We start from the raw sequence: 26,095 nt of genomic DNA, 5'->3' as shown, positions 1-26,095 counted from the left end.
ATTCATCAAACTGGAGTCAGAAAAACTTTTCCGAATTGTCTACCAGGGTCGGGTGATAAGAGTTCCTTCAGAGGTATAGGGGTCCAAAAGACCTAGAAGATCCTAGATTTCCATTTTCCTACTAAAGTATCCATGGATTACCCGTCTCATAATACAATCAAGCATAGCACACCAGTTCTGCATGGCTTTCCAGTCCTGGCAAATACGTTCCACCCTCTATATCCCTGTTATGGACTGAATTGTATGCTCCCCCAAATTCATAGGTTGAAGCCCTCACCAGGTGACTGTATTTGGAGATAGGGCCTTTAAATAGATACTTAAGGTCAAATGAGGTCATATGGGTAGGGCCCTAATCCAATAGGACTTGTGTCCTTATAAAAAAGAGGAGGAAATAGCAGAAGCACAGCCAACCGCGCAGAGCAAAAGGACACAGGAGGACACAGTGAGAAAGCAGCTGTCTGCAGGGCCAGGAGAGCGGTATCAGGAGAAACCAACCCAGCGGGCTACTTGATTTTGGACTTCTAGTTTCTAGATCTGTGAGCAAATCAATTTTTGTTGAAGCCCTCAGTTGACGGTACTTTGTTACAGTGGTCCTGGCAGACTAACACAGTTCTACAACCTGATGGTGTCAGATGAATCATTCTCTACTGCCTGTCTTGGCACCGCCACTCGCCAATACCTCACTTCTAGCCATTTTAGGTCCTTACCAGCTTACTGTACTGTGTCCAACACTATTATAATATTATCTCTTAATGTAGAAACAATGGCCTTGTCACCAACATCCTTAGGAGGGTGATGGTTGGGGAGGCCACATCCCTCCAAGCGAAGGAACAGTGTTTGGAGAACGTCATCATCATACCATTCCTGACATGTATGTGCACAATCGCTATACAGTGAGGAATCGGTGTGCTTCACATGCCAAGTCTACGTTCTGGCAGTGGAGTTACGACCATTCCTTCATCATCATACTGAAGGTACATGACCAAAGCCACGTGGCTTATGATAACCTGCTTATATTCCAGTGTGTGTTTTCATTCAACATGCCATCTCATTTGAGGACCACTTACTCTCTTTGAGCATCTTAGTATACACAGTAAACTTCTCTGCTTATTTTGATTTGCAGTCGATTCTGCATAATTGCCTTCCCCATCTGCAATTACATTTTGCTACAATCTCACTGTTTTAGGGTAAAGTAAAGCTCCATAAAAAAGTTGGGAGGGGTGCCTCAGTGGAACAGTCAGTTGAACGTCTGACTCCTGGTTTCGGCTCAGGTTGTGATCTCAGGGTCGTTAGATGGTGCCCTGCATGGGCCTCTACGCTCAGTCTGCTTGGGATTCTCTTCTCCCTCTGCCCCTCCCGCTGATGCTCTCTCTCTCAAATAAATAAATAAATAAATAAATAAATAAACCTTTAAAAAAAAAAAAAGTTGGGAGACACAATCCCATCAAGAGGTTTGTTTTAAATTAATACTGTATCTATTTTTTGTCTTCTGGTAGGTCTTGTCATGTGTCTTGACCATTCTTGTGATGAGTATCTTTTACAACGTACCACACAGTGCTCTGGCACTTATGTGACAGAATATCCTCGGCAGTATCTTTGAGCTGACACAGCAGTTATGACATCTTTCTGCAAAAGAAGTTCAAAAACATTCATTTATGTGCCCACGTTGGTAATGACAGGTCTGGGAAATGGTCAAATTTTGTCCACGATTCACATACTTGAAACAGAGTTCCTTCTTCTCCGCAAAGCTTGCCGAACTGCTTGGGGGCAGTCATGAGGGAAGTGGCGCTGCGAGCTTTTATTTATTTATTTATTTCCTGACATTCATTTTTCAGTCTTCAAAGCAGTGCTTGCCAGAGACAATTTCTTGGTTTAAAAAAGCAGAGTCTGCCAGACTGTTATAAGACATTTAGGTGAATTCTTCTTTATATTATCTTCTGAGAGATTTTTCATTATTATTGTTATCTCTGAAGAAGTCTCAAGGGTTCTTGAAACCAGTGTACTGAAGGAACCAGTATTGTTCAGCAGCAGAGGTTTCTTGCAACTTCAACTATAATATAATCTAAGATTCAATATTCATAATGGTCCCAAGTCATTCAACAGGCTGTTATGTTGAATAAACTCAGACACCTGAGTACTTTCTCCTCTAGTACTGACTGCTTCAGCTGGATCTATGGTCACTGGGGAACTTCTTTGTGCAAGGCTGCAGCCAATGTTCATCTGGATCCCACCACCTTCCCTCTGCTTTCTTCCTTGCTTAACTTGATTTCAGACTTCTGGCCTCTAGAATAGTGAAAGAATGAACTTCTCTTGTTTTAAGTCACACCATGTTTGTGGTAATTTATTATAATAGCCCTAGAAAACTAATACATGTGAATTTTACTGTGGTGAATGCTGGATTTTCTTGTATTCCCTTATAGAGTGTTGGACCTTTTTCTGGCATGTAGTTACTTGAGATTAGTTTGACCCTTTCCAGGTTTGATTTTAAGTTTTGTTAGAGCAGATTCAGGAGGATTTTAGTCTAGGGCTCAGTAACCCCCACTACTAGGGTGTGATCCTCCTGGTAATTCTACTCGATGCCCCACATATTAGAAGGTTTTTCCAACTTGGCTGTCAGGAATGTGAATTGTTCCCATTCTGCTATGTAGCCTACTAATTCCTGATGGTTCTTTCCTTACGGAGTTTTATCCCAAGTGTGGGCACATCAGTACTCAGCCAAAGACTTATTAAGGGTACTTTTATGGTTACTGGCAGGATTATGACCAATTAACATAAGGTGAAACAAAAAGTAACATCTCAGTAATTATTATTTTTTTTTGCCAGATGCCTTGTTACAGTTAAAAGCACATTAACTAAAATGTGTACAGTTTTAGTGCTCATGATAAAGGCACTTATGACCTTATTATACGTTTGGCATTCTTTAAGAAAGCACATTAAGCTTTTATAAATAAATATTTAGGTTACATAAACCTAACTTGTACACAAGTGATAATAAGACATGCTTTTTTAAAAAATTTTATCTTATGTATTTTATCCTCATGAATGGCCCTCTCCTCTATCCTTAGAGTGGCCTCTGGCTATGTGGCTAGTCTTATGATTTTACCACTCTGGGTATACTGGAACAGAAAGTGACTTACATGCTCTTGCCTGTTCTTACAATTAACTGGAGCCAAGGGAGAAGGTATTTCTTTTCGCAGATTCCATAAGGACTGTGCAGAAACAAGTATGGTTTAAGCCAGGCAGCTCCACTTACAGCACTGTTTTTTATGTAGTTACAACATGATGGGACTATAGCTTTTTAACCTATGAAACAGCCTGAAAGACTGTACCTTCCAGCTGAAACAAAATGTTTATAATAGATTGTGTTTCAGATGCTGTTTTCTGCTGCTTGGACATTTAGGAAACATTCTTAATGAATTTGTAAAACTCTAAGGACAGGGGTTCCCCCACCTCCACCCCCTTCTTTCCAGTTCTAAACTTCTTCGCTATTTAGAAGAGGTCTGGGTATAACTGTAGCACTTCAATTGCTTTCTGAGAGAAACAGACCATTTCCTTGGCCACTGAAAATATTTCTCATATAATCAAAAAACTGTTTATACATCTTGATACTTTTTTTTTTTTTTTTTTTAAATAAACTGTGCGTTTCTTTGGAGTCAAAATGGCTATGACAGCCTCATCACACACTGTCTTCAGCCCTTTCTGGGTTAAAGCTGAACTTTCCACATGGGAGCTCCTGTCTCTTTTGCTCGTTTCTGTCCTTGTTCTACACATACAGGGTTTTCTTCCGTATTATTCAGTCTTGCTACAGCTGTGGGGTCCCCTTGCAGATCAGTCTGAGTTCCTATTAAACGAGGCACATCTAGTGTGTACTCCCTAAGTTCTGGTGCCCACTCCTCCTTCACATTTTGAAATGAGGCCACAGAGCAGCATAAAAGGAAGACAACAGTCATTGGATAAGATGAAGGCCTCAGAGGATAGCTTTCCTGTGTGATCATGCCCGTTGTGTCAGAGAGCCTCAGAGGTGCTGCCTGCTCTCCACACTGAGGCTGACTGCACTGAAGATGGTGGGCACCACTCCTCCAGGAAGGTGTCAGTGGCACAACTCAGGAGCAAGCATGTCTTGTCCACCACCCTGTCTCACCAAGCACCATGCACTTGAGCATCAGTGTGCCAGCTCATGAGCCATGCTGCAGCCAGCCAGCCTCTGGGTGGGCCCCCTTTCCTGCCCTGCCTATGCCCGTCCACTGCCCCCGGTAATTACTTAACAAGTAAAATAAGCTTTAAGAAAGTCTCATTCCTCAATAATGTCAATTACAGAATATTTGGTCTTTATTATGAAAACAGAAAAAAAGAACAGCTTAAAAAATGTTAGTAGAAAACCAAATTTAACAATAAATTCTGAATTGCACAGAAGCACATTACTGAATATCCAAAGACTACTAAGAGTGACATTGGGCCTATATTTTATTTCATGCAAGGAATAAAGAAACATACAGCCCTATTTCTAGCATCACGTGGTAGGAATATATATGGTCTCTTATGATTATTTCCACAAGTACTACGTAAGATACCCGAAAGATATTTATAAAAAAGAAACCAAGGTCCTGTTATTTTTAACTGATCTTATCTGGATAATAATAAATTAAGAAACAGAGATAAAAAAGTAAATAATTGCACAAAGTTTATTGTCCCTGTACCAGACAAACTCTCTGTTTCTATCCTGCTATATAATGCTAGTATATGTGAATTTTATATACTTCATCAAACAAATATTTGAAAATATTTAATTCAAATACCTTCTGGTAAAGTAACTAGGGCACTGGAAAGAATACCAACCTAGGAATCAAAATATTGAGTTTTCAGTCTTGTTTGGGGCCTCCAAGGCTGAAGTATATCATAAAACACTCAGACTGGATGTCTGTAAACTAAGGGGTTTGGATCAGATGCTATGTGGTATACCCTCCAGCTTTAAAATTCTATTACACCACGTACTCCAATAACTATTCCAAAAGAACAGCATTCATAGATTTTAAAGTAAATTCAAAATATTAATTTGTTGGGTAATGGTGTAGCTGTATTATTTGTGATCATCCATGAACTGGAAAAGCTTGTTTGATTGCTGCAACACTACACAGGAAAAGCCTCCTGGTAATAATAAAGAACAACAATAAAACATTTCTTCTGAATTATCATTTGGAAATACCACTTTGACAAATACGAATGTCCTGACCTTTGGACTTCACAAATAAAGCTACTCATTTTATACAATGATTAGTATTCACTTAAAACTTTTCTTACTGGAAATCATAATTCATACATTTTGTTACAGTGAATCATTAGTGCTTCGTTTAAAAAGTCTCCAAAATGTATCTTTTTATCGAGATACATTTTAAAAAAATCAAGAGAATGATGCAAATTTTTATAGACTGGACTACAGATTTTTTTTTTTTTGTTAGTTAAGAAAAATGACAGTGTACTTTAATTTTCTTTCTTGGGAGGGATAGCAGAGGGAGATTTATGAATCACTTGTTTAGATTAGGGTCTCAAAGTATGGTCTCCAGACTAGCAGCAACAACATTACCTGGAAATTTGTTAGAAATGCAAATTCTTAGACCCATTCCAGAGCAACTAAAATCATACATTCTGAGGAGGGGCCCAGCAATCTGTTTTAACAAGGCTTCCAGGTGATTCTAACATGCCTAAAGTTTAGTTAATACTTTATTTCAATGATCTACTTTATAAAACATGCACACTTATTTTTTGCACATATCAAGTACGCAACTGATTGGGTAAGAAATATAAAGCTAAATCTTATAACAAAGTGTTACTGGCAAAACTTAAAAAAAAAAAAAAGTAAACCTGTTCCTCCTTTCCTATTAATTTTACTTATCTTGCTTAGCTTTCCTCTTGTCTCACTGAAATGTTGACTAGCTCCAGATTTGAGTAATTCAACATCTATTTTGTCATTTTATCAAAAAGCACAAGCTCAAACTGCAACTAGGAGTCAGGGCAAACATTTCTTAGGTTTCCCTACAATCTCTTGAGGATTAGTGAAATTTTTAAAATAGAAAAACAAGCAAAACTGAAAAATCAAATCTGTTCACCTAGCAATAATCATGTCGTACCTACTGTGCTTACTGTCTCTTATAGGGTAGGGAGATAGCAGTGAATCATACAGACAATATCTAAGAGAGTTTCTGTTTTATTGGATGTTTCATTGTTTTTGGTCTAGTAGCCCTTTTCAAAAAAGGGATACTTTTAGTATTTGTACAAGTTACTCTTCTGTTTATCTACTTTAAGTTGCTAATACATAGTATCAGGGTGTATGCTCATATTAAATTCTAAAATAATAATTTATAATTCCTTCTGAAAAGTATGATGAATTTCTTTAAATTCTCTTAACAAACCATGAGCTATGAGTAAATATAAAATTATTAGTAAGAAAAAACTAGATGTATATTTAAACAAAAATAAATTCAAGTATTTGCAAAGAACATATTATGCACAATTTATAGACACAATTTTAGTAGTTATAAATTTTATACTCCATGGTTTAAGAGAGATTATAGATAGAAATATATCTCTTATGATAAATGAATGTTCTTCCTTTTACTGTACTGCATTTATTACTTGGTTTTGATCTATGTGTAGATGCTACTTTCCTGGCCAGGTGTTTCCATAAGCCATAGAATTGTGAGAGGTAGTAAAAAAAATTTTAAAAATACTGAAACACAAAAATTTATAAATATTAAAATGAAAAAAATGTATTAATTTGTGAAGAATATAAAGACATAAACAGATAAATGTTAAAAACTTAAAAATAAATATAGATAAATAAGTTATGAAAGGGTCTTCAAATAGACCTGTATTGCTACCAAACTACTTTGGAAAAGTCCCCTCTAAACTTGAATAGGCACCTACAGGAACTCTAAAATGTCTAAGTGAGCTGCAATTTCTATTGTTTTCTTTTAGAGCAAAGTACAAGTGTAAGTCTCTGGGCTTAAACATGCATTATAGAGATAACAGACGTATTACTTTAAAGAAACCTAAGGTCTGGAGACAAGTCTTCAGAGAACAAAATTTAAATCTCTTTTTGATGCTTAATGGCATCTTCAGGATTTCCTGGCCACCAACCCTAAGTGCAAACCGCTGCAGTCCTTGATATTTCAAGACAATCTTTTGAGAACTACTTAAGAGCACTTTTAAGAACATTTGTTAAATTTATTAACAGAATTCATTAAAATTATAAACAATTTCTAAAAAGATGAATTAATTAATATCTCATTCATATAATAAGTATCTCAAGTGTGTTCTATATGTATGGCAGTGTACATAGTATGGGAAATTCAAAGAAATGCAGCCTATGGTTCTGACCTGAAAATGCTTAGAATAAAATTAAGAAAAATATACTGTTTCAAACATTATATGCTAAAAATCTTTATTTTAAAAGTTTAGCAGAAATTAATACATTTATAATAATCTGCTCTGTTTTATGAAATATTTTACATAAAAACACCTCAGTTAGATGTCTTAGTTTTATTGAACCAAGGTTTTAAATTTACAAGTTCTAAAACAAATATATAAATCTCAGTTTGGGTCTTTTTTCAGCATTAATGTACATCTGTTATTTAATAATCTGTTATGCTATAAGTATGTGTATATTAGTCTAGATATAGCTAGAAATATATGTATCTACCATTTAATATTTACTATATGCCAGGGATGTGCTAAGCACATAGTGTATATACGCGTATTCTTTTTTTTTTTGTTTTAGAGAGAGAGAGAGCAAGCACATGACCAGGGGGAGGGGCAGAGGGAGAGAGAATCTCAAGCAGACTCCCCACTGAGTGTGGAGCCTAAAGCAGGGCTTGATCTCACAACCCTGAGATCATGACCTGAGCTGAAACCAAGGGTCGGACACCCAACCAACTGAGCCATCCAGGTGCCCTAAAGCATATTCTATGTATATGTGTGTGTGTGTGTGTGCACATTTGTAAACATACACATGTATTGATAACTACTACCCTATTTAGTATTTATCATGCCTTTAATTTCTTTAATTATAAACTAAAAGAATTATTATTTGTCTAAATCACACAGTTTGGAAGATTCTAGATAGTAGCAGGTCTGCTTTTCTCCTAAGCCTATGCTTTTAATCTGTAAATTTACATATTTAATTTTGAAGTTAGAGGCCTTCATGGAACCAAGTAAATATGAGGCTGCTCGGTTCACTGTGACTTTCGTTAAGATTATGCTGAAAGGAGGGTGTTAAAAACTTGGTATTTCTATTAAAGAAAGCACATGAAGAAAATCATCAAAGCATTTTCTTCATATTAGCTTCTTAGTCACAATTTGTTGAGGATACCGAACTGGGAAGTTAGGTGGGAAACTGAAATTGGGCCAAGGTGACAGCTTATATATGTGTATTAACATGTGTGCCCATCTGATTACTACAGTTCATATTCAAGGGTGGAGGGAATTATTGAAATGACTACAGGCAGAGTTAATTAGGAAAGACTGTGCAAAAGAAACCTAAGTAATCAGTTTATAAATGTAAAGAGAAAAGCTTTTCAGGTTGCTAATAGCCAGACATCAATAATTCACTACTCATCTTAAACACTGATGCTCGTCTATTTCCAATTCTAATGTCAATCCAAATATTCTAGGGAAAGCTCATGTACACACATATGAGCATTTGGTTTAGTGGGGAAGAAGATAAGAATAACAGAAAGATAATGAAAAAGCTTAATGGAAAACATCCCTATGTTACTATATAATTCTAAATGTGTTACATATGGAGATGTACACATATAAGTAAAATGCTATAAAATTTACCAAACAGTATTTCAAATGGAAAAACAGGAATCGGCACATAGAATTTTTAAGATGCAAATGGAAAACTTGAGCACATGAACAAGTGAGTAGAGGAGAAGCACTTTTGGAATGCGGGAGAAAATTTGGCTCTTCCATAAAGGCAAGAACACTGACAAAAATGGTCAAACCCAACTTTTTAAGAAGTATGAAAATTAGCCAAAGCCCTACAACAATCCAAGGAATATGTATTTCCCAAAAAAACCAGTTGAATCTTGGCAAAAACTGCAAGCTTTGTGGAGTTTTAACCTGTCCCATTCCCATTAACCTCTTGCCAGTTTCTATGGCAGCCTTAAAAACAGACTCACAACTATGGTAACCAAAACCTAGCAGGCTAGCAGTCACCAGATAGGGCAGAATGGGTTCAGAGTGCCTCCAAAGCCTTATATCCAGGGAAGCGCCACTATATGACCTGTGTGGCAGCCCCTAAAAAGTCTGTAAAGTTCCATTCTCTGGCTTGTCTTTATTTGGTGTGACTCAGAGCCAGCGGTGTGAACACTGTATCCTGAGGGCATTTGTCAAAAACAGTCAGTGGCAACTTAGATGATGATATGAGTTAGGACAAATAAGGAACTGGCCAAAAAATTAAAAGGAAAAATTGGGAAATGACATGTTTATAGGATACTTTGAAAAGCTCCAACCTTCCTGGAAACCTAGAAGGCCATGTGCATGTGCAGGACTGTGTGTATGCCCAGAGAAGGCTCTAATTTTTCATCTCTGGTTAACCTTGACAGTTTGTGCAAGCAGAAGGTGAAGTGTAAGTAAGGCAGAGTTATAAACTGCCTATTGAAGCAATGAAAACATATCCCAACACACACACAGAACCCCTCGGAAAAGGTTGCAGAACTTGGTTCCAGGCATTTAAGGAAATTTCTGTCTAACCATTAGCTGACCAAACAGACACCTCAGTGGTCAAACACAAAAAATACAGACTTTATATAGAATTACTCCAGGAAAGTCACCAACTAAATAAATATTAACAGTAACAATAACAAAATGACAAGCCATGGGGAGTAGGTGTAGAAAATCTAATTTCCAGATGTGCCACATTATACCATTTCAAATGTCTAGTTATCAACAAAAAATTATGATACACGAAAGGGAGCAGTAAAGTATAACTCTACACAGGAATCAAATGAGTCAACAGAAATTGTCCCTGAGAAAGCCCAGACATTAGATTTACTAGATTTAAAATATATATAGGGCGCCTGGGTGGCTCAGTTGGTTAAGCGACTGCCTTCGGCTCAGGTCATGATCCTGGAGTCCCTGGATCGAGTCCCGCATCGGGCTCCCTGCTCGGCAGGGAGTCTGCTTCTCCCTCTGACCCTCCCCCCTCTCATGTGCTTGCTCTCTCTCATTCTCTCTCTCTCAAATAAATAAATTAAAAAAAAAAAAAATCTTTAAAAAAAAAAATAAATAAATAAAAAATATATATATATATAAAAATATATATATCACAGCAAATAGAAAATATCAATTAAAAACAGAAATTATTAAATAGAAATTCCAGAGTTTAAAAGTACAATATTAACTAGAAGGGTTCAGGAGATTTGAACTAGTAGAGGAAATAATCAGTGAACTTGTAAGATAAGTAAATTGGGATTACCTAGTTTGAGGAACAGAAAGAAAAAAGAAGAATGTCAGAGCCTCAGAGATGTATAGGATATCAACTGTACTATCATATGACTAGTGGGAATCCCAGAAGGAGAGAAAAGAGAGAAAGGGGAGAAAAATATATTTGAGTACATAATGGCCCTAAACCCCCCAAATTTAATGAAAAACATTAATATGCACATCCTAGAAGCTAAACAAACTCCAACAGGATAAACTCAAAAAGATCCACATCTAGAAATATCATAGTCAAACTACTGAAAGACAAAGACCAAGAATCTTGAAAGCAGCAAGAGAAGAACAACACATCATACAGGATTCTCAGTAAGACTAACAACAGACTTTGCATCAGAAATCTTGGAGGTCAAAAGTTAGTAGGAATAGGCTTTCAATATTTTGTGCTAAAAGAAGACTCAACCTATCATTCAATAAGTAGCAAAACTATCCTTTAAAAAGGAAGGAGAAATTAACATATTCCCAGATAAATGATAACAGAGAGATCATAACTAGCAGATCTGCCCTTCAAGAAAAACTAATGGGAGTCCTTCAGTTGGAAACAAAAGGGCATTCTGACAGTAACTCAAATCTATATGAAGAAATAAAGAGCAGTAGAAAAGGTAACTAACTACATAGGTAAATATGAAAGACAGTATATATATATTTTTTTTGGTACCTCCTCCAACTGATTTAAAAGACAACTTCATAAGGAAATAATTACAAAAATGTATTGATGAGCTTACAATGTATAATGATGTAATCTGAATAACAATAACAGCATAAAGGAGACAAAAGGCAAAAGAGCTGTATTATAGCAAGGTTTTAACATACTACTGAAATTAAGCTGATATTAATCCAAACTAGATTGTTTTAAGTTAAAAGGTTAACTGTAATTCTCAGGGTAACTACTAAGAGAACTCAAAGAAAGTATATAAAAAGAAAAAGGGAATTAAAATGGTATAGTGAAAAATATTAATTTAACTAGAAAAAGTGAGCAATAAAGGAATAAAACAACAAAAAGATACATCAGACATAAAGAAAACAAAACTGGGGGGTGCCTGGGTGGCTCAGTTGGTTAAGTTTCTGCCTTTGGCTCAGGTCGTGATCCCAGGTTACTGGGATCAAGCCCTACTGGGATTAAGCCCCACTGGGCTCGCTGCTCAGTGGGGAGTCTGCTAGTGTCTGCTTCTCCCTCTGCCCCCCCCATGTTCTCTCTCAAATAAATAAAATCTTAAAAAAAAAAAAAAAAACTGGGATGCCTGGGTGACTCAGTCAGTTAAGCGTCCAACTCTTAATTTTGGCTCAGGTCATGATCTCAAGGTTGTGAGATATGTGAAATGGAGCTCTGCGTCGGACTCCACGCTGGGCATGGAGCTGGCTTAAGATTCTCTCTCTCTCTCTCTCTCCCTTGGTTCCTCCCCCTCCCCTCCCCTCAAAAAAAAAAAAAAAAGAAAACAAAACCACACTGTAGACTTAATTCTACCCAATCAGTAATTAATTTGAATGTAGATAGATTAAACACTCCAAACAGAAGATACAGATTACCAGAATGCGAAAAAAAAATGATCCAACCGTATGTTGTCTATAAGAGACATATTTTAGATTTAAAGACAAAAAAAAAATTATAGAGGATGAAAAAAATAAACCTCACAAACAGAAATCAAAAGAGGGCTGGAGTGGCTATTCTAGTATCAGGCAAAAGAGAATTTAAGAAAAAAATTGTCAGTAGAGACAAAGAAGAACATTTTAAATGATAAAAAAGTCAATTAGGAAGACTTAAGTATGTATAAATATATGTGCACCTAATACAGCCTCTAAATACATATGCCTCTAAGTACCTATGGCAAAACTGGTAGAACTAAAATGTGAAACAGTTCCACAACAATGTTTGGAGACTACAATACCCCACTTTCAACAGTGAGAAGAACTAGGCCCAATATCAACCTGGGAACAGAAGACTTGGTCAATACTATAAACCAACTAGATCAAACAGACATCTATAGAATGCTGTACCCAAGAAAAGCAGAGTACATATCCTTCTTATGTGCACACAGAACATTCTCTAGGATAGACTATATGCTACGCCATAAAATAAACCTTTAAAAAAAACCCTGAAATCATAGAAAGCATGTTCTCTAACCACAATGAAATGAAAACAGAAATCAGTTACAGGAAGACCTTTGGGAAGTTCATAAATGTGTGGAAATCAAACAACACACTCCTAAATAACCAATGGATCAAAAAGAAATCAACCAGGGAAATTAGGAAAAGATACACAAAAAAATAAACATGATATGCCAAAATGTATGACTGCAACAAAAAACAGTGATCTGAGGAAATTCTGTAGCTGTAAATGCTTTTATTGAGAAGAAAGATATCAAATCAATAATCTAATTTTAAACTTTAAAACTAAAAATATAAAACTAAATGTAGAGTAAGCAGAAGGAAGAAAATGATAAACACATGGAAGTAAATGAAATAGCAAATAGAAAAAGACAAAAGAAAGTCAATAAAACTAAAAATTGGTTCTTTGAAAGATCAATAAAATTAACAAAACTTTATCTAGACTGACCATGGGGTGGGAGGTAACAGTGAAATTAATAAAATCAAGTATGAAAGAAGAGATATCAGAACTGGCCTTAGAGAAATAAAAAGGATCCGAAGGGAGCGCTATTATCAACTGTATGCTAACAAATTAAGTAGTCTAGATAAAACAAATACATTCCTAGAAAGATACAAAACTGACTGAAGAAAGAGAAAATCTAAATGGACTTGTAAGGTAAAGAGACTGAATTAGCCATCAAAAAACTTCCCACAAAGAAAAGCCCCCACACAGTATGCATCATTGGTGAATTGTACCAAATGTTCAAATACAAAATAACACCGATCTTTCACAAACTCTTCCAAAAAATAAAAGAGAAATGAACACTTTCCAAATCATTCTACGGAGTCAGTATTACTGTGATCCCAAAACTAGACAAGCAAACTACAGACTAAGATTTCTTATGAATATTGATGTAAAAGCATGAATAAAATACCTGTAAACAGAATCCGCAACATTGTAAAAAGGATTATCCACCATAACCAAGTGAAATTTATCCTAGGAATGACAGGTTAGTTTAACATGAAAATCTGTCAATGTAAAAGACTGTGTGTGTGTGTGTGTATATATATATATATATACATATTTTAGAGAGAGGGGTGGGTAGAGGGAGAGGGAGAATCTTAAGCAGGCTCCATGCTCAGCGCGAGGCCAATCTCATAACCCTGAGATCATGACCTGAGCCGAAATCAAGAGTCGGACACTGAACACACTGAGCCACCCAGGTACCCCTAAAAGACCATATTAAGGTGTTAAGGACAAAACCCACACAATTATCTCAACAGATACTGCAAAAGCACTTAACACAGTCTAACATCCTTTCCTGATAAAACACTCAACAAAGTAAGAACACAAAGGAACTTCCTCAACCTGATACAGGCTATGTGCAAAAAACACAACTACTAAAAACATACTTAATGGTCAAAGACTGAAGGTTTACCCCCAAAGATTAGGAACAAGACAACTTCAACACTGAACTGGAGATTCTAGCTAGGATAATTAGGCAAGGAATAAAAAGGCATGTGGGTGGAAAGGAAGAAGTAAAACTACCTCTATTAGTAGATGACATAATCTTGTATATAGATAATCTGAAGGTATCTACAAAAAAAACCCCCAAAACATCTTTTAGAATAAAGGTTGCAGAATACAGTATCCATACAAAAAATCATGTATATTGCTATACCTGAGGAATGAACAATCCGAATATAAAGCCAATTTATTTGCAATATCATCAAAAAATGAAGTACTTCAAATAAAAGTCTGAGTTAAATACTGAAAATCATAAAATATCATTGAAAGAAATTAAAGAATATCTAGATAAATTGAAAGATCCATGTTACTAGATTGAAAGAGTAAGATGAAAATATTCTTCAATTTTGATCTATAGCTTCAACAGAATCCCTATCAAAAATTTTACAGAAACTGAGAATGTGATTGTAAAATTCATATAGAAACACAGAGCCTAGAATTGCCAAAACAATCTAGAAGAAGAATAAAGTTGGAGGACATGCCCGGATTTTTAAATTTCCTACAAAGGTATAGTAATTAAAATAGTAGATTATTGATACAAACACAGGCATATGGAATTGTATGCACTATAATTAAATAGCCCAGACATAAAGCCTCACATTCACAGTCAACTGATTTTTGACAAGGGTGCCAAGACCATTAAATGGGGGAGGAACAGTCTTTTCAATAAATGGTGCTGCTAAAACTGGATAACCACATGCAAAAAAAATAAAGTTGCATTCCTAATTCACACCATATACAAAAATTAACTCAAAACGGATTCTAGAACTAAAGGTAGAACTAAATGTACAAAACTCTCATAAGAAAACTGGAGTCAATCTTTGTGACCTTGGATCAGACAATGGTTTCTTAGATATGACATCAAAACACTGAGTGACAAAAGAAAAGAGTAGATAAACTGAACTTTATAAAAATTTTTAAAAAAATGTTTTGTTTCAAAGGACATAACCAAGGAAGAGAAAAGACAACCTATAGAATCGGAGAAATATCTGCAAATTATATATTTGATAAGAGACTTGTATTCAGAGTATATAAAAAACTCTTACAAGTCAATAAAAAGACAAACCCAATTAGATATAAGTAATACAAATCTATTTACATATTTATATTTATGTATAATTTATACAGTTATGCAACTGATGTATACATAATATGTATATATTTATACATCATATGCCTGGCACATAGTTAAGTACTCAGTAAGCATTAGGCATAACTATTACTATTTAACTCCTGAAGTTCTTTGAGTTATTATAGAGGGATTTTGTAATAAAATATTTCTGAGGATGCGCACAGTTATAAATGTGGTCCTATTTTCCAAATTAAATATAGATTTGCTAACTTCAACTTGATCTGTAAAAACAACAATTCATTTCTACATTTGGCATAATAATCTCTCAATCCAATATATACATATACATATATAACATATTCATTAAAAAATCTTTAATTTATAATATAGTAAAATATAATTAAAATTTGCCCAATTAGGAAATGGGCAAAGGATTTGAATAGATTTTCCAAAGAAGATACACAAATAGCAATTCAAAAGATGCTCTATCCTTAGTCACTAAGGAAACAAATCAAAGTCACAAGATACTACTTCCCACTCACTAGGATGGCTATAATAAAAAGGACAATAACAAGTGTTAGTGAGGATATGGAGAAATTTAAACCCTCATACATGCCTGGTGGGATTGTAAAATGGTTTAGCCACTTTGGAGGATATTTGGGCAGTTCCTCAAAATGTTAAACAGAGAGTTACCATATGACGCAGCAATTCCACTACTAAATTTATGCCCAAGAGAACCGAAAACATGTCCACACAAAGACCTATACTCAGATGTTTACACAGTATTACTCATAATAGCTAAAAATGGAAGCAACCCAAATGCTCATCAATAGATTAATGGATAAAGTGAGGTATATCCATGTAACAAAATATCATTTGGCCATAAAAAGGAATGCAATTCTAATGCATGCTACAACACGGATGAACTTTGAAATCATTATGCAGAGTGAAAGAAGCCAGATACAAAAGGTCGCATATGATATGACTGCATTTATATAAAAATGTCAAGAATAGGCAAATCTATAGAGGTAGAAAGTAGATTAGTATTTGCCAGGGGCTAGAGAGAGAAGGCGATGGTGGTGGGGATTACTAATGAGTATGTGATTTCTTTTTTGGGTAACAAATATACTTTAAAATCAGAGTGGTGATGGTTGTAAAACTGTGAATATACCAAAACCCACTGAATTATAGACTTTAACAGGGTAAATGTTTTTTTAGTTTATTTGGAGAGAAAATGAATGAGAGAGAGAGAGAGAAGGACCAGGGGGAAGGGCAAAGGGAGAGGGAGAAGCAGAAGTCCTTATTGAGCAGGGAGCCTGACTAGGATGAGGGGCTTGATCCTGGGACCTCAGGATCATGACCTGAGCTGAAGGCAGATGCGCTTAACTCACTGAACCACCCAGGCGCCCCTATCAGGGTAAATTTTATGCTATGTGAATTAAATCCAAATAAAGCTGTGGTTAGGGCACCTGGGTGGCTCAGTCGTTTAGCGTCTGCCTTCGGCTCAGGTCATGATCCCAGGGTCCTGGGATCGAGTCCCACATCGGGCTCCCTGCTCGGCAGGAAGCCTGCTTCTCCCTCTCCCACTCCCCCTGCTTGTGTTCCTACTCTCGCTCTCTCTCTCTGTCAAATAAATAAAATCTTTAAAAAAAAAAAAAAGCTGTGGTTAAAAAAAGAGCATCACAGAAATTATGGTTATGGAAAGTAAAATTGGTTACGATGAATAAAACAACAGATTCAAGCAAAAATACAGAGACCACAGTTCTCCATGACAGAGCAGAGAGCCCTGATTCTGGCTATGGAAATGGACAAGAGAGGTTCGACTGTGGAAATATAATGGAAGAGAAAGAAATACACGTGGGACATGAGAGAGAGAGAGCTAAGCGGAATATGCATATTACCAAGGTTTTGCTGGTAAGCACCAGGGATAGAAAATTACAGTGGAAAGGCCCAATGAAAGTCTGGGAAGACAGGAATTTTATTGAGCTGTACTCATTTTTAGGTTAGGTTTTAGGTTCTTTGGGTTAACAATTAATTGTTAACAGCCTAAGTACTTCTTATAAAGATTTTTCTAGCAGAATGGAGAAAGGAAAGAATAAGATCAGAAACATCAATTGAGGAATCAGTCATACTTAGGTACCAGCTGAAACTTGTGTGTATACAATGAACTTTACAATAAGTCTCAAGGAAGAAGGGATGAAGCCCAATCACCTCATTCTTGGGTAATAGTTACAATTACCTTCTCATTCCTTCACTCCAGTTCTTCAAACAGCTGTCTGTGGCATGTGGGCAGCACAGTTTGAAGTGCAGCAGGTGTTTGTAATTTCCTTTCTCAAGGTCACAGGTGACTCTGCCAGTGTACTCGATAAACCACAGCTTCTGGGCCCCTTTCTTCCCACCAAACCCCAAGATCCCCTTCTCACATCCAGATTACTCTCTGCTACTTATATGACTTTAACTCATGCACAGCTATTAAAATTGAATTATTTCCAGAAAATCTACTAAGACTCTATCCACTAACCTCAAATCATATCTGATTAAAACTTCTTGGTGGATAGGTGGATATTTTCCAAAATATATTTTTTTTGAAATTGGCTTTCTTAGGTAACCTCTATATTAGATTTATTCAGAGGGAAGAGTCCTATATGGCTAGTCCTTTCCTCAAATCCAGGCCTTCACGACCCTTTTTAGCTGTTATTTTGATCAGCCTTTCCAGTAGTGCTCAGCTGCCCTTCATGACTACCCCTGCCCAATACTGTTAAATGTTACAGTGATGACACAAAGATCAGATGAAATAATATACAGCACACAGCAGGGCTCCTAATAAACAGTACATCAACTGTTTTCGTAAGTGCTAATTGATGTTAACATTACCTGAACTGCTCCCAATTTCCAGAGTCTGCCTTGTGCCACTGAGTGACACTAGTATGTAATGGTTTATTCACGTTAACTGACTCTGCTTTTAGGGAGTTTATATTTTTGCTTCAGCTACCATAATTCATTAACATATTCAATTTAAATGTTTCTAGAAGACGCTTAAAGACCTTTAGTGTCTCTAAGACATTCAAGTGAGAGAACTTACATAAAACACTCTGCACAGTGCCTGGCATACAGTCCAATAAATGACAGGTATAATTACTATCATTCAACTCCTAAAGTTCTTCAAGTTATCATAAAGGAATGGTGTCTTTAGTAAAATATTTCTGCAGAACACCAACAACTATGAATGTGACCACATTTTCTAAACCAAATATAGATCTACTAACTCCATTTCCCAAGACAAAAATTTATATCTAGGTTTGGCAAATAAGCTCTGAATCCAGAAAGTGCCCTCAGAGAAGTCTGCTCATGTTGCCATAAGATATATAATACCAGACAGACGTATGGTGATATGAAAACTTTATGAAGTTTCATTAGAGACACAGAACAAGAAGTTTCATTTCCTTTAGGAATTTATCTCACTTAATCTTTATGCATCAAGCCAATCTGGGACCCAGTCGTGTGGTTATACCAGGAGGTGTCCGCGCTACTGAATGCTGTCCTGCTGTTTCTGCCGAAGACTGATCTCTGGGGACCCTGAGATAACGGCAGGATAAAGAGCAGGATCAATTCCAGAAGAGGATATTTTATCAAGAAAAAAAAGGGATCTATGGAATATTAATAGTGGCAGATGTAAATGTCCATCTAGGCAGGAAAAACAGAGCACTAGTTTGATGACTTTTGATTAAATTGCCCCCAAAGTGGAAAATAATATTGTTAGATGATGAGTGTTAAATTTTTTCTTTTCTAAATGACTGCTTCCTTCATTTTATGGCATGATCAACTCAAGTTTTGGTTTCTGCTATGGACTATATTAATGCTTCCTTAAGAATCAAATTTTATACTGATTGGAAGGAAAATTTCAAGTAATCACCAAATCTTATTTTAAAAAGACGTGCAAGTAAATGCTTTGCTAAAGTATATAATGCAATGTAACACTGAAATTGCTTTTAAATAATAATATGTCCCAAACAAAATGACTTACAAATAAAAACTTAAACTGCCCACATGTAAAGAAATTGTTGCTGTTTTGATTTTGTTCACTGTTCAATGTTTTTCTAATGTTTTGAATAAATACAATCAATAAGCAGCATCATAAAATCTGTCAATGTTACAGAGTTTGGGAAAGAGCTTTATCATACATGAAAAAAAATCAGAATTCAAAAGAATTTTGGCAGGCTGGATAGTGAGTCAAAAATAAATTGATGAAATTCAACAAGGATAAATGAACAACTCTATACTTAGGGTTAAATAATATTAAGCTAATACCTGAAAGATTACCATGTGCTGGACACTGTACTCAGTACCTGAAACAACAGAATAGCACTAAATGAGGTAGGTATTATTATTAACTCCATTCTAGAGATGAGGATACTGAGACACAGATCTGTAAATAATGGGAAATATGTTTTGACAGCACATCTTTAAAGCTTCAAGGAGTTATGGTATGTCACAGTTCAGTATCAAACACAATATCCAGATTACAGAAACCAATAATAACCACTACATTTTTCATTACAATTAGAATATTAAGTCCAGTTCTGGATACCACTTTTCCTAAGAATGGGAACAAACTGGAATGGAATCAACATCGATTAAGGTAAGTAGAAGAAAATGGATATACTTAAGCTAAAAAAGAGAAGATCAAGATAAAATAAAAATAGATGCTCTTGAGCATCTTAAGAGCTGCATTTATAGAAGAGGAAGCTGATTTGGCCTAAGATGATCTAGAAGCAGAGCAGAGCTAAGATACTAGTTATTTGCAGCAAAAGTATAAAACTTGAATAATTAATGAAAATACAATGTTTACAAGGTAGAACTAGTTTCGAGGAAACAATGTATCCTGGAAACAGGATAAAGAGACTTCTTTATCAAGAGACTTGTTTTCCAGGAAATAAGTAAAGAGACTTTTTCTTTAGTAATTGCTGGCATATCATTCTCATATGTTGATGCTAAAGAATACAAATATGTAGAGGGCGCCTGGGTGGCTCAGTCATTAAGCGTCTGCCTTCGGCTCAGGTCATGATCCCAGGGTACTGGGATCAAGCCCCGCATAGGGCTCTCCGCTCAGCAGGAAGCCTGCTTCTCCCTCCTCCATTCCCCCCTGCTTGTGTTCCCTCTCTCTCTGTCAAAATAAATAAATAAAATCTTTAAAAAAAAAAAAAAAAAAAAAAGAATACAAATATGTAGGGACGCCTGGGTGGCTCAGTTGGTTAAGCGGCTGCCTTCGGCTCAGATCATGATCCTGGGGTCCTGGGATCGAGTCCCACATCGGGCTCCATACTCGGCGGAGCCTGCTTCTCCCTCTGCCTGCCTCTCCCCCTGCTTGTGTTCTGTCTCTCTTTCTGACAAATACATAAATAAAATCTTATGTAGAGATTAGAAATGTCTCAACACTTTTATCACAATATCCCACTAATGTTCACAATAAAGCATTAATAAATTAAATAATAATTTGATCAAATTCTTGGAGATTATTAGGATCAGCAATATAATAATAGCTAGTAATAATATGTGCAATGCCCTGTAGAGTACTCAGATTGTAGTGCTGAACAAGATCATACAAAATCCCTCTTTTAACAAACTGGTGGTTGCCAGAGGGGAGGTGGGTAGGGAGATGGGCAAAATGGGTGAAGGGGGAGTGGGAGGTATGAGCTTCCAGTTATGGAATGAATAAATCATGGGAAAAAAAGGTACAACACAGGGAATATAGTCAATGCTATTGTAATAGTGCTTATAGTAACAGATAAATAAATAAAATCTTTAAATAAATAAATAAATAAATAAATAAATAAATAAATTCGTGGTGTGCACCGCATAACTAACTATCTCTGTCAGATAAATAAATAAAATCTTTAAATAAATAAATAAATAAATAAATAAATAAATAAATAAATTCGTGGTGTGCACCGCATAACTACAGGGTTGTTGAATCACAATGCTGTATACCTGAAACTAATGTAACATGGTGTGTCAGGTACACTTCAATTAAAATAAAATAAAATAAAATAAAATGCCAAATTGGAGGGAGAGGTACTAAAACAAACAAACAAAACCAAAACCAAACCCAAAAAATAAAACACCAAACTCCTTCTCTTGACAGATTATATATTTTAGTAGGGGAGATAAATTCCTTTATTTTCTTATATGCTTTTCTGCTATAAGGCTTCACATTCTGTAAAATTGTGAATTAAATGTAACAGGGTTTATGGAAAAAATCTGGTTGTTGCAGACTACTTAAAATCTCTGGAGTTCCGTGACTAGGGCACTGACAGTCAAAATCCTAACCAAAGTACTAATGCAGTGTTAAATCTGTGCATTTGCACCCAGTGTTATTTTCAGTCAGTCCTGAGACTCTGCAGCCTTACACCCTAGCATCCATGAGACCTCGTCTGAAAGGTAGGTACTTAAACAGATTTACTTTCAATAGAGACCAGTTTATCAAAATTAAAAATCCAATCCAGGTTTTAGACTTCATCCATCAAACAAGAAAATTTTTTGAAATTAGGAGAAATGTCTTAGCAGCTTCTTCATTTGTACTAGCAGCGACTAAAGTAGCCACTAAAAGAGCTACTTTAGCTTTTAAGAAATTGCTCTGTCTCTCCATTTGTGAGAAAGCCAGCCTCTGATTGCTTTAACACTTAAACCGTTCAGAAAAGAATTCCTCTGCTTTCATGCTGACATCATTCATCTACTTATTAATGCACACAGGCTGACTGATATCGCAGAAACACAGACTGCACTTACAACAGCGGTAAGTACTACAAAGAAACAAGGTTAGGGGGCTAAGCAAATGTTTTGGGCAGGGCATATCACCACTTCCCCTTTATGGCATTAAACGGAGCTCCCGCCTTCTGGCTCCTGTCTTCCTAGGTTAAGTTTGTAAGGGAGCAGACACTCTTCTAGCGCTTGCTCTTTTTGCTGCATGCAGGGGAAAAATGACCAAAACAACTCCTCTGGAGCAAGGTCTTATGGGAACCATGTGTTCATACTTCTAGATATCTCATTGGGTTAATTAAGAAAGTACCCCACCTAGAGTCTAAGCTAAAATGATTTCAATTTCTTTGGTTTTCAAATGCTTTAGATTGTATATACTGTTTTAAAATGTTTAGGCTCGGGGCGCCTAGGTGGCTCAGTCGTTAAGCATCTGCCTTCGGCTCAGGTCATGATCCCAGGGTCCTGGGATCGAGCCCCGCATTGGGCTCCCTGCTCCGAGGGAAGCCTGCTTCTCCCTCTCTCACTCCCCCTGCTTGTGTTCCCTCTCTCACTGTCTCTGTCAGATAAATAAATAAAATCTTTAAATAAATAAATAAATAAATAAATAAATAAAGTTTAGGCTCTTTTGAATTGTCCTTGAGTCATGGTTTTGATTAGCCTATTCCTCAAGTTCCCCCAGTTTGTATAACTGAACGTGCCTCTTTCTGTGTTAGGAAAAACAGAGTGGACCAAAAAGATTAGAGGGTAACTTTTCAGCGGAACCCAAGGCAGCCTGGCCAGGGCCTCTCCCCCACTGTATTGCACACGCTCCCTACCCCACCTGTTGGCTAACTTGCACAGACGCCTGGATGCCATCTTCTACTGCTTGGCATCCTTTCACCATGCCCTGGGCTTGGGAAGGTGGAGAAATTTAGTCCTATAGGGAAGGGACTTAGTTTTTGATCTGCTGAAGACAACTAAGCTGTGTCCACCACTTAAGCGGCAGGAAATTTCCAACAGCAATGATGGTGATGGGCATTTGTTACATGACTTGGTGGGTACAAATGCCATGTGTGGAATATAAGGAAGTGTATTCTAACTGAATCCTGAAAAGGAGATGAATGAGACAAATGATGGGTGAGAGCTTAAGGGGTGATTGTCACAGACTTGCTTAGATTTTCTGCTTTATTAGTTCTTTTCGAACTGTAAGGGCAGCTGACAAAGATTCATAGAACTTTAGACCCAAAAGTGGACTTCTTCAACCTTCCTCATTTTACCAACTAGATAAGTCCCTTGGCAAGGGATCTTGCCACCACTGCCCTACCCTACTCCTTTGCCAAATGCTAAAATCCAGTCTGCATCTTTCTCTTGCCCCGTTTATATTGCTGGATCTTTTCTTCCATCTGAGAAATATTTATTTTGAATGTAATACTATTGCATAAATACCCAAATTTAATTTTTCACTTTTGAAGAACATGGAAAAACATTTCCTTTGCACTCATATAGGTTCATCTTGTGGCAGCCCTTTTGGTTAAATGCTACTTTCTTTTGTGAAATAAGTCAGCAACATACACACAAAGCTGAATTAATTTGTATTCTATCTTCCATCCTCTTCTTGTGACAGGCTTCCTGAATTCTTCTGGTTCATCATACCTCCGCGTATGACCATCTGGCTTCCTTTCTAGGGCACAGTTCCCGTTCTCTCAAAAGTTGTTACCTATGATAGAATAAAAACTCCCTCTGTTTCCGTACTCTCTAGGCTTCCAAGATGCTCCGTTATTCCTGATCTCTTATGACATTCTTCTCTCTTTATCTGTCTTCTGTGAAGGTTTTTCTTCCAACCTTTTGAACATGGACATCCCTCAGGTCCAGCCTGGCTCTTTGCTCTCATTTATCCTTAGAGTATCAGCATATTTTCATTTATTCATCTAAGCAGTATATAATGACAGTCTACTAGCAATGGTAAGACAGACATAGTCCCTACTTTCATGGAACTTATATCCTATTGAGGAAGACAGGTGATAAACAAGAGAACAACTAAATAAAAAATTACAAATGGGGATAAATACTAAGAAGGAAAAAACGAGGTACAATAATAAAGATTAAGAAGGGGAGTATCTAGTTCAGATAGAGTAGTAAAGGAAAATCCTTTGAAAAGTTGCCATTTACTGGGATCTAAAGAAAAAGACTGTTAGGCAAAAAGCCTGTGTATATTCCTGGCAGAGAGACCAAATGTCCAAAGGCCTATTGGTGCAGAGGAAAGAGCTTGGCTGTGTTTGAGAAACTCAGAGCAGAGAGTATCATAAGGCTATGCTGAAGAGGTAGGCAGAAACCAGATCATGCAAGGCCCTACAGGTCCTGGGTTTTATTTTATTTTATTTTATTTTATTTTATTTTTTTAAAGATTTTATTTATTTATTTGACAGAGAGAGACACAGCGAGAGAGGGAATACAAGCAGGGGGGGTGGGAGAGGGAGAAGCAGGCTTCCCACCGAGCAAGGAGCCTGATGCGGGGCTCAATCCCAAGGTCCTGGGTTTTATTTTAAACATAGGAGAAGTTATTGAAGAGTGTTAAGCAGGAGGATAAGCCATTATGACTCACATTTAAAAAAAGATCACCCTGGCTGTCATGACTTATGGAACTGATGAAGAAGATGATTGCACACTGAGGGCTGCCTAACAGTCCCAGTTTAGGCCTTTTGTCCTGGTGTAACTAGACTTCCACATCAACTCCTTGCGAGTCACAATACACAATAAATAAATACATACTAAAACAAACTTTAAAAAATGAACACAGAAAAACAAAGAATGTTGGTCAAGACACAGGCAGGCCACTGTGGCAAAGATTCCCTTGTTCCTGATGTCCCTGACCCAGCTGGGACCCTGGGGTCCTCCCTTTGATTCTAGACTTAGTTTTACTTATTAGGCTTGGGATATGTTCTGATCTTTAACATCTAGCCATCTCTTGTGATGAAATAATATTCAATACCTGGTATACAAAAATATATTGAGTGGGATGTAATGCATCTTAACTCATTTATTCCTCACAACAATCCTTGAGGTAGGTATTATTATCCTCAAATATAGATGAGGAAACTGAAGCACAAAGAGCAAAAGAAACTTGTCTAAAGTCATGTGGAGCAAAAGTAACTGAACCAGGATGTGGAGCTAGGTAATGTGTTTCTGAACTCAAGTGTTCCTTGCCCCTCTTCTAATACTGTTTTGCAATGAGAGAGGCACAGATGTATCTAGGGAACTGCAAGTAGCTCAGAGTATTGGGAAAAAGCTGGAAATAAGTTTAGAAAGATAGTAGAAGGATGTCAAATTATATGCTAAATAGCTTAGTTTTCAACTGGTTGGAGATGGGGCGCACCGCAGGATCTTAACTGTGTGACCATATTTGCACGTTGGATAAATACCTCTGTAGAGAATGGATTTGGGAGGTGAGTTGGAGGAGACTCGTTTCTGATTCAGCTTATATTATAAAGACTGGATACATGCCTTTTTCTTGCACGGGGCTTCTGGATGCCTGTTGTAAAGAATCTGCTTGCTCCCTGCCCATAAACACAGGACTTTCCACAAGCTACAGCTGAGCCTTCTGACGCCCGCATCACCCTTCCGGACGTCAGAGCTGTCGAGCGTGGCTCTGTCAGGCACAGCAAAGTCAGATCCCCACACTCATCCTCTCTTCTAAAATCCAAGCCTATGATCTCAGTTCTCTGAACATTGGTACTTGTTCATGGTCTCCGGTTACTTGAAATTTAACATGTCTAAAACTGAATCCATTATTCTCTAAAAATCATAAAGTCAAAAGAGAATTAGGGAAAAAAAAGTCTAAGAAACACATAAATGTCAGTGGATATGCTAACAGGAGAAACCTACATAAAACTTCATAATTTACAACATCTGGAGAAACCACCAATGTCTATGTACTTAAGAAAAATGTTACATTATGGACAACTCACAAACGATCTTAAAGGAAAACCTATTTTGCATTTGTATTTGAATTTCAACAGGACTGCTTTGAATTGCTACTTTATTGATAAGTAAAAACAGGTTCTTTTATGACAAGTTATAAAAGCTTATAGTTTATCGGTTCCCTCTCCACCCTGCAATTATCTACAGGAAGAGATTGGTCATAGGTTCTATTTTATGAGTTTTATAGGGGCACATTCACC

General features: G+C 36.7%; 1 protein-coding gene and 1 pseudogene across 18 annotated transcripts in view; both read right to left on the bottom strand.

Annotated features, from left to right (window-relative positions):
- Positions 1-26,095, bottom strand: part of AHI1 (Abelson helper integration site 1) — a 255,463-nt gene that overhangs the window by 83,277 nt on the left and 146,091 nt on the right. The gene's annotated exons all lie outside the window — the stretch shown is intronic.
- Positions 3,439-4,223, bottom strand: LOC144378953 (rho-related GTP-binding protein RhoQ pseudogene; annotated as a pseudogene).

The sequence above is a fragment of the Halichoerus grypus genome, chromosome 9, assembly GCF_964656455.1.
Source record: "Halichoerus grypus chromosome 9, mHalGry1.hap1.1, whole genome shotgun sequence".
Classification (NCBI taxonomy): Eukaryota; Metazoa; Chordata; class Mammalia; order Carnivora; family Phocidae; genus Halichoerus; species Halichoerus grypus.
Note: the sequence above shows the minus strand (reverse complement) of the source record. Positions and strands in the feature narration are given on the sequence as shown.